General features: G+C 36.9%; 1 pseudogene; it reads left to right on the plus strand.

The window, feature by feature from the left end:
- The first annotated feature begins 3,879 nt into the window (after positions 1 to 3,879).
- LOC106733985 (calcyclin-binding protein pseudogene) overlaps positions 3,880 to 10,439 on the plus strand; it is a 12,105-nt pseudogene continuing 5,545 nt past the window's right edge.

Genomic DNA, 10,439 nt, shown 5'->3' on the forward strand with positions numbered 1-10,439 from the left:
AAGGAGGTGGAATCGGGCTGGGGAGACTGGAAGTGGGGTGGGGGTCAGAGATGACCCTCCCTCCTCCTCTCTTCAGAATTTCTTGAAAAGCTGGTCTGTAGCTTTTAAATTGTTTCAGGTTTTGTTTTTTCAAGGATAATTTTATCTGTTTTTCCCATGTGAAGGATAATCTTACTGAGTATAGTATTCTTGGATGAAATTGTTTTTAATTTAGCACTTTGACTGTATTTCCTCATTATTTCCTTGCCTGCATTGTTTCTGTTGAGAGATTTGAGGTTAGCCTGATGGGATAACCTTTGTAAGTAACTTGATGTTTTTCTCTTTCAAATTTTAATATCTTTTCTTTGTCTGTTATTTTTGCCAATCTGGCTATGATATGCCTTGGATCTTCTTAGGTTGATTCTCTTTGGGGTCTTATGTATTTCTTGAGTCTGGATATTTGAATGCCTCTCTATGTTTGGAAAGTTTACTTCCAGGTATTATGGAATAGATTATCAATTCCCTTATTATTTTCTTCCTCTTTGGAATACCTTTTATCCAGATATTGGAGCACTTGATGTTATCTAGTATTTCTTGTGTATTATCCTCATTTTTCTTGGTTGTTTTCTAAGTCTTTTTGATAAATTTTTCTAGCTCAGAGGCTTTGTCTTCTACATTTGAGATTAAATTTCTGTATGATCTAATCTACTTTTTATACTTTTAAAAATTTTTTTTGCTATAGGGCATGTGCACTCGCCAGAAAGACAGAGATAGAGAGATAGAAAGCGACAAATCACCCCCCAGGGGGGATGGCCATGCTACAATCCTTTCTCCTCCATTCTCCTCTTGGGATCTTGGGCACGCACACACACACGTGAGTTTAAGCCGCTGGGTCCGGGACTTGAACTGTGGTCGACTACATGGGAGTCCAGCGACATAGACATTATGCTAACTGCTTGTCCCTACTTTTTATACTTTCAAGGGAGTTTTTAATTTCCTGTATCACATTCTTCATCATTAAAAATTCTGTTTGACTATTTTTTATGGTGTTTATTTCATCTTTCTTTTTTTTTGGAATTAAATTACAAGTTTATTTTGATGGAAAAAGTTGTGAAATCCATACATAGTTGTTTTTTATTTTTTTATTTAATTTTCTTTTATACATTCAATCACATTATTTAGCTTACAGAGTGAATATTTCAACAGGTGAACATTTCTCCTTAGTCCAGTTGATAAAACTATAAAATATCTTTAACAGATAATATCACATTTTTTGTCTTGTTAATGCTTTGCCTTCCTATTTTTCTTCTAAATGCCCTTCCTCAGACCCTACTCTGTTTTAAGAGAATGAAACACATATCATGTGCTGTTCAGTGCAGATGGAACAGGAAATAAAAATGAACAGCCACTGCACTAACAAAGTTTATGCCCTAGCAGGAGAGCCAGACAATTAAAATATAATAAACTGCAATGCATATATGTGTGTGTGTGTGTGTGTTTATATAATTTATATTATGTATTACTTGTATTTATGTTATTATATAATCATAGTAATATATAAAAAGATATGTTGTTGTGTGTTTATAATAAATGAGTTGCTATAGGAGCGTCTAGCTGTGTGTAATCTTCTGGGGCAGTTGAGAAAGGCTTCTTGGAGGAAGGAACATTTAAGGATGAGTGAGAGTTACAAGCAGAAAGTGAAGAAGCAGAAGAAGGAGAAAAGTGAATCCAGACCAAGGAGGAGATCACAAACCTTGGCATAGAGGTAGAAGAGGTAAAATGCCGAGACAGAAGAATGGCTGTTGGGAGGATCAGAAGATGTTGAAGATGGAGCTAGAAAGGAAGGTTGGTCAAAGTCACAAATGGCTTTGTAGGCCACACTGGGGAGTTTGGACTGTATCTTAAAGGCAATGTGTGGCCACTGAAGGGTTTTAATTAAGAAAATAGCAATGGATGTAGGCTTTAGAAAGATTGCTCCATACCACACTTGGAAAGAGTAGGTAGGTTGCTGTTAAGGTAGAAGATGATGCTACTCAGGACCAGTATAGTAAATGAGAGTGGGGGAAAGTTTTAGAGATACTTGGAAGGTTGAAACAGTACTGCTTTGATTTATGACTGATTGGTATGTGGGTGGTGGTGAGAGAGGAGAAGGATTATGTTTGGACCTCTGGATGGATAGCAGTGCAGCTGTTAAAACAAAGAACACAGTCAATAGGCAATCTGGATGGCTAAGAATTCAGAGCTGGCAAACGTTTCCTATAAGTGGTTAGAAAGCAAATATTTTCGACTTAACAGGCTGAACAGTCTGTTGAAACTACCCAGCTCTGACTTTGTAGTGTTGCAAGTAGCCATAGACAATATGTAAACAAATGTGCATGGCTGCATCTGATAAAGCTTCACTTACAAAAACAGTTGTTGGCCTAGGTTTGGCCCTAGAGCTGTAATTTGTCCACCTCACTTAAGAAGTGAGTTTCTTATTTACATCTTGTATTTAAGGGTTATAAGACATTCAGGTGGTGATGTCGAAGAGGCACTAGGGGTGAGAGGGGATCCTCCTGTTTCTCTCTTGACCTTGTCTCTAACCTTGTTCAAAAAAGTAGCTACCAAAGCCCAGAACCAGTCTTTATAGAGAACTGGTCATCTTCCTTTGGAATAGCTATTTGGAGTTTGAGATGGTGGCAGAAGGAAAAGGTCAACTCTTAAGAAAACCCAGAACCTTAATTGTCCTTTTGGTCCCATAATAGATGTTTTAATCATGCACATCATTTAGTGATTATGCTATTAATATTTCTTCATCTTTGTCTACTGAACACTGAAACAATCTCTGGGATACAGAGGTGAATAAGATGATGCCTGAAGGTGCTCATATGCTAGAGAGAGAGAGACTACTCTAGAAATTATCTAATGTTGTAATATGGCAAAAGTAACAATGGAAGTTTTTTATAATCCTATGAAAATATACAAGAATAAGCATGTTTTTCCTATAGAGGCTGAATAGGAGTAAACAAGTTTATTTATACAAATGAAATCATTTATCATGTTGAGTAGGTGTTTGGAAGGTTTTTTTTAACTGCACACCTTGCAAGATCAAGTGGGAATTCACAAAATAAATACAATGTTGATTGCAGCAGGAGGGGTTTGGGATGGTGGCATTCACAGTAGAAAAAGCATAGATAAAGGCATGGAAATAATAAGATTCAAGACATGTTCAGGGGAGAGTAAAACTGGGGTCACAGAAATCCTGGCACAAATGGAAAGGCCTAGAACATTTTTTGAGTTGGAAGGATTTTGATATTAGAGTTCCACTTACTTTGTTATGAGTTAGAGACAGGGAGCACATTTCGCTGGTAGGACAGGGCTTTGTTAGTGAGGTTGAGAGTCTGTGGCATTGTGGTGTGCTTAATTGGTCCAGGGTCTTGCTGCCATGTAGCCTGCCAACACATATCTGGAGGCTGAATCATGGCCTCCATTTCGGTTGATACATTAGAAGTAGGATCCTCTGAAGGGACTCTCAGAGGATTTTAAGTGGGGTCTCAGAGATCTGTGCTTTCCTGTGGAACCCAGAAATTTCAATAGTGTGGCTTCTGGGAACTGTTCCCAATGAGTGGAGAAAATAGCTTACTGTAAACACAAGCAAGCCAGTAACTTCCACGCTATGATTATTCTTAAAATATTTTTAACAATTCTTTTTTTTTTTTTTTGGTAAGAGAAGTCATTATATGTAAAAAGGAGTTCATTATGTCTGTTCAAACCCATGTCATTGTCCTATAATCTGAATACTTGCGTAAGCACTGAAAAAAAAAACATTTAGTAAATAGAAGTCAAATGTTCTATTTGGCAGAATTACTAATCATGCTTTGTATCTCATCTTAAACTCAGAGGTACTGAGAAAAATAGAACATGCCTCAAGATGGAGCCCTTGAAGCACAAAGTTTTGAAGCAAAGTTAGTCAATTTGCAAATTTATCAGGTACAGGCAAAGTTGGAGCCACTTGTCAAGGCTGGTTGTAATTCTTGTGGGGAAAGCAGAAGGTGGGGACAAGTTGTATCCCAGACACCCCAAAGCTTTCACAGGAGTCAGGAGTGCCTGAGGGGCAGGCTGGTGTTTTAGTTCTCAGACTTGAGTCCCATCGGGCCCAGGGTTACAGGGTTAAATCAATATAATAAATAATTTCATTTGTATAAATAAACTTGTTTATTCCTGTAGCAAAGTATATGTCTTCCTCTTCTTAAGCCCATCTTAAATGGTAGAAACGCAACTTGGAAATTTAATAATGTTGTCTGAATCCTAGTAAGCTCTTTCCTATATAAGCCCTTTTCTTAGACATGAAAGACTGAAACAGAAAGGAAGCATCAGATAAGAAGCCAGTGCAATGTATGAATGAGATACTCTTCTCAGTAGGCAATTTCCTTTGGAGAGGAAGGCAGCTCAGTGTAGTGGGAACAGCTAGGGCCTCGGCATCCACTGTTTTAGGAGAGAACCCTGTTTCTGTCTCTTCCTACCTCTGTATTCTTTTTTAAAGAATTATTTATTTTATTTACTATTAGAAAGAGACAGAGCAAGAGAAAAAGAGAAAGTGAGAAAACAGGCCTCCAGAGCCTATGTTATGAAGCCCTCTCCCAGACAGGGACCCCTGCTCCAGACCACTGCGTTACCCAGGTAGGTAAGTGGGCTCCTCTTGCTCTTCTTTGTCCCTTCCAATATTTTTTTCCTTCTTTTTAAAAAACAACTTTTCTGACCTCCTTATGCCTTTTTCTTGTTAATTTCTTTCTTCTTTCCTCACCCAGGATACAAAGTAGCCATCATTTTATCTTCGCCTTAGCCTGTGTTGGGCCTTCACTGTGCGATTTTCCAGTTTCAACCCAATTTTATTTTCTGCGAAGTGATTTCTTTTTCTTTTTTCTTTTTCTGGTCTTTTTTTCTGTTTTTCTTCTAGTAATTTCCTTCTTTTTCCTTTTTTTCTTTTTTTTCTCCCTACTCCTATGGCCTATGTTATTTTTCTTTTACCTTAGTTTCCTGTTTCACTGCTCAGCCCTTACCCACTGCTTAAAGATGACTAGGTGCATAGTAGCTAAAAATGTGAACATTGTGAATTTTAGGCAATTCTTTGAACCTCACTGTAGTGGTTGCAAAAATAGTAAATTCCCCTTCAGAAATCTGATTGCAAAACTCTAGTGATTCCCACATTGGAGAACACAGCAGAAAGGAGAAAGTAGCACAAAATCATTTCACAATGGGGGAAAAACATGCGCTCACAGTCAGAATCCTTCTCCAACAAATTGGCCAGAAATGAATACATCACCAAATGACTGAAAATCAGAGAAGATCCTCAAGGATGAGAGATTCAAGTAATACATTTCCAGCAAGGGAACTCTGTAACTTGTCTCCAAGTAGGGAAAAATTAGAGGATATTACCAAAATGTCAGAAAAATAATTAAGAATATTTATGGTAACAAAATTCTATGAGGTGAAAGAGAAAAAAATTGTTGAACTCCAAGAGATGAGGAAGTCCTTCCATGATAAGAAAGAAGAATTGGACACCATAAAAAAGAATCAAATGGAACTGTTAGATAGAAAGGGTGTAACACGGGGAATTAAAATCTCCCTTGAAAGTATCAAAAGCAGTTTAGATCATGCAGAAGATTGAATTTCAAATGTGGAAGACAAAACCAATGATCTAGAAAAAATTATCACAAATACTGAGAAAACAGCCAAGAAACCTGAGGATAATATACAAGAAATACTCCATACCATGAAACACCAAAATATACAAATAATTGGTATGCCATAAGATGAAGAAACTAATATGGGGATTGATAATCTATTCCATGAAATTCTGGAAGAAAACTTTCCAAGTCTGGAGAGGCACTCAAACATCCAGAGTCAAGAAATACAAAGAACCCCAAGTACAATCAGTCTAAAAAGATCCTCTCCATGCCACATCATAACTAGCTTGACCAAAATGACAAAGACAAGAAACTAAGATTGGCAAGAGAGAAATGTCAAATTACTCACAAAGGCTATCTCATCAGGCTAACACCAGACTTCTCATAGGATACAATGCAAGCAAGGAAAGAATGGGGAAATATTCAAAATGCTAAATGAAAAACAATTTTAACCAATATACTATACCCTGCAATTATCCTTCAAATGGGAAAAGAAAATACAAATATTCTCAGATAAACAAAACCTGATAGAATTTACCAACTTCAGACCAGCTTTTCAAGAAATTCTAAAATGAGTATTATACTAAATAAACTAATGACGGACAGACAGCAATAAGAGAACAAAAAACAATCAAGAATATGGCCAACTTAATGGTAGTGACAATTCTGGAAATATCAATAATAATGTTGAATATCAATGGATTAAATTCTCTGATCAAGACTGGCTGACTAGATTAAACATCAGAAACTCTCCATCTGCTGCCTACGATAAACCCATCTCATGGATAAAGACATACATAGATTAAAAGTGAAGGGCTGGAAAAAGGTATCCCATGCAAATGGAAACAAAAAAATGGTGGGAGTTGCTACACCAATTTCGGACAAAATAGGCTTTAAGACAAAAACTGTCATAAAAGACAAAGAAGAGCATTATATAGTAGTAAAAGGGCTGATTCACCAAGAAGATATAATACTTATAAATATCTATGCACCTAACTCAGGAGCACCCAAATATGTAACAGAAAGACTGCAAGATCTAAAAGGAGAGAGACTGTAGCACAATAATTTTTGGAGATCTCAACATCCCATTATCTCCTTTAGACAGGTCAATGAGAAAGCAAAACAAAACAAAACAAAAACAAACAAACAAAAAAACAGACAAGAAGAGATTCAGGACCTAAATGATACCATAGACATCTATAGAACTTTCCACCCCCCCAAACAAACAAACAAAGAAACAGACAAACAAACAAAAAAACACAAAATATACATTTTCCTCAGCCCTGCATGGTACTTTCTCCAAGACTGACCATATAATATGGCACAAAACCAGTCTTTACAGATTCAAATGCATAGAATTTAATGGAATTAAACTTGATATTAACCTCAGGAAAAGCCTTCTAAAATACACAAATACATGGAAACTAAATAAGCTACTTCTGAATGACTTCATTACTACTGAAGAGATTAAGACTGATATCAAAAGATTTATGGAAACAAATGATAATAACTACACAAGTTTCTGTAATTTATGGGACACTGCAAAAGCAGTCATAAGAGGGACCAGCAGTTAGCGTAATGACTATGTCGCTGGACTCCCACATAGTCGACCATGGTTCGCGTCCCAGACTCGGTAGCTTAAACTCACGCTGGGTGTGTGAGCGCGTGTGCCCAAGATCCCGAGAGGAGAATGGAGAAGAGATTGTGGCATGGCCATTCCCCTGGGGGATGATTTCTCGCTTTCTGTCTCTCTGTCTCTCTCTGTCTGCCTGTCTGGCTAGCACACACGCTCTATAGCAAAAACCTCGGGGGGAAAAAAAAGCAGTCATAAGAGGGAAGTTCATAGCTATTAGTGCATACAAGAAAAAGATGGAAAGGTGGTAAAAGGACAACCTAACATCATGCCTCAGGGAACTGGAAAAAGAACAAGAAAAAAGCCAAAAAATACCAGAAGAAAAGAAATAATAAAGATTTGAACAGAAATAAATGAAATAGAAAAAAGGGAACTATTCAGAAAATAAATGAAAACAAAAGCTGGTTTTCTGAAAAGATAAACAAGATTGACAGACCATTAGCTAGACTAATTAAGAAGAAGAGAGAAAGGAACCAGAAAAATCAAATTTGCAATGAATCAGGCAACATTACACCAGACATAACAGAAATACAAAACATCATTAGAGGATACTATGAGGGACTATACGCCAACAAAGAAGACGGACAAATTCTCGGACATACATAATCCACGAAGATTGACTCAGGAGGACATCAAAAGCCTGAATAGACCTATAACAAGCAATGAGATTGAATCAGTAATAAAAATCTCCCAATAAAGAAAAGTTCAGGTCCTGATGGCTTCACTGCTGAATTTTATAAATCTTTTAAAGAAAAGGTAGCCCCTATTATACTCACACTGTTTCTAGACATCCAAAAGGAAGGATCCCTTCCAAATTAATTCTATAAAGCCTCTATTACCCTGATTCTCAAAATGGATAAGTGTACGAAAAAAAGGAAAACTACAGACCTATATCTCTGTTGAATATAAATGCAAAAATTCTCAACAAGATACTAGCTAATCGTATCCAACAACATGAAAAAAAGGTTATTCATCATGATCAGGTAGGCTTTATTCCAGGGATGCAAGGGTGGTTCAACATATGCAAAACCATAAATGTAATACACCATATCAACAGAGAGAAAGATAAAAACCATATAATCATTTAAATCGATGCAGAAAAAGCATTTGACAAAATACAACATTCCTTTATGATTAAGACTCTCGGCAAAATTGACATAGAAGGATTGTTTGTAAGCATAATAAAAGCCATCTATGAAAACCCGATAGCTAACATTATACTGAATGGGGAAAAGCTGAAAGCTTTTCCACTAAAAACTGATACAAGACAAGGCTACCCACTTTCTCCACTCCTATTCAGTATAGTACTGGAAGTCCTAGCCAATGTGATCAGAAAAGAGAAGGACATAAAAGGCATTCCAAAAGGGAAGGAAGAACTGAAATTATCTCTGTTTCCAGATGACATGATTGTATACATAGAAGACCCAATTGTATCCATGAAAAAAACTTCTTGAAGTAATAAATACATACAGTAAAGTGGCAGAATACAAAATTAACTTACAAAAATCTATAGCATTTCTATATGCAAACAACAAACAAACAGATATAGTATGGAAGAAAGTTATCCCACTCACCATAGCCACAAGAATCATAAGATACTTACGAATTAAACTAACCAAGTCAAAGACCTCTACAAGGAAAACTATAACAATCTTTAAATGGCTATCCTATTCTAATTAATCTACATGTTTAATGCAATCCTTATAAAATTACAAGAGACATTCTTCACAAATTTAGAAATGACAATCATAGAATTTGTCTGAGACCAGAAAAGACCCTGTTTTGCTAAAGCCATCTGTGCAAGAAGACTGGAGTAGGTGGCATCTCACTTTCTGACCCCAAAAGATATTACAAAGCTGTGATAAACAAAACAGCATGGTATGTGCTCAAAAGCAGACATGAGGACAAATGGAACAGAGTAGAGACCCCAGACATAAACCCCAAAACATACAGCCAACTGATCTTTGACAAAGGGTACCAGTTAATCCAGTGGTAAAAGAGAAACCTCTTTAGCAAATGGTACTGGAAAAAAAAATAGATATCCACCTACAGAAGATGAATCCGAACCCCTATCTGTCACCATTTAAAAAATCAACTCAAAGTGGATCAAAGACCTAAACCTAAGACTGCAAATTATAAAACTCCTGGTGGAAAACACTTGGGAAATTCTGGGAGACATTGGGGTAGGCAAAAACTTCTTAAGCGAGACCGCCAAAGCACAAGCAATAATCCCCAAAATAGACAGGTGGGATTATTTCAGATTAAGAAGTTTCTGCACAGCAAAGGACACCATAATTAGTGTGAATCAAGAACCCTCAGAATAGGAGAGAATTTTTGTTAACTGTGTCTCAGATAAGGGACTGATAACCAGAATACACAGGGAACTCAAGCAGCTTACCTGGAAGAAAATGATTAACCCACTTAAAAATGGGAAACATGAACTGAATAAACAACTCTCTAAGGAAGACAAAGGAACAGTCAAAAAGCATATGAAAAATGCTCAACATCCCTCATCATAAGGAAGATACAGATCAAAACCAAAATGAAATGCCACCTAACCTCAGTCAGAATGACAAAGATTAAAAAAAGAAATAATGATAAGTGCTGGAGGGGATGTGGTGAAAGGGGCACACTCCTACACTGTTGGTGGGAATGTGAATTGATCCAGCCACTGTGGTGAACAATATGGAGGTTTCTCAAAGACCTTCAAATAGAACTACCATATGATCCAGTGGTTCCACTCCTGTGTATCTACCCGAAGGACAAGAAAATGCTCAGTCAGGAAAGTGCTTGCACAAACATATTCATTGCAGCATTATTCACATTTGCTAAGACATGAACCAACCCAAATGTTCAGAAACAGAAGAATGGACTGAAAAATTGCGGCATATATACTCCATGGAATATTATACAGCCATAAAAAATGAGGCCCTGGAATTGGATAGAAAGTGGATGAATATGGAAGATTTGTTGCTGAGTGAAGCAAGTCAGATTATGAAAGAGAGACACTGTATGTCTCCACTTAACATATGCTGACTATCTGCACTCTATGGTATGAGACCGAAAGACTGGAGAATGTAAAAGCACTGAAAATTGTTATGGACACTAGAGACAAAGTGGAAAGAGAGTGTGGGAGGGGAAGAGCATAGGAAAGGAAATTT

Source organism: Tupaia chinensis, unplaced genomic scaffold (assembly GCF_000334495.1).
Source record: "Tupaia chinensis unplaced genomic scaffold, TupChi_1.0 Scaffold146917_1, whole genome shotgun sequence".
Classification (NCBI taxonomy): Eukaryota; Metazoa; Chordata; class Mammalia; order Scandentia; family Tupaiidae; genus Tupaia; species Tupaia belangeri.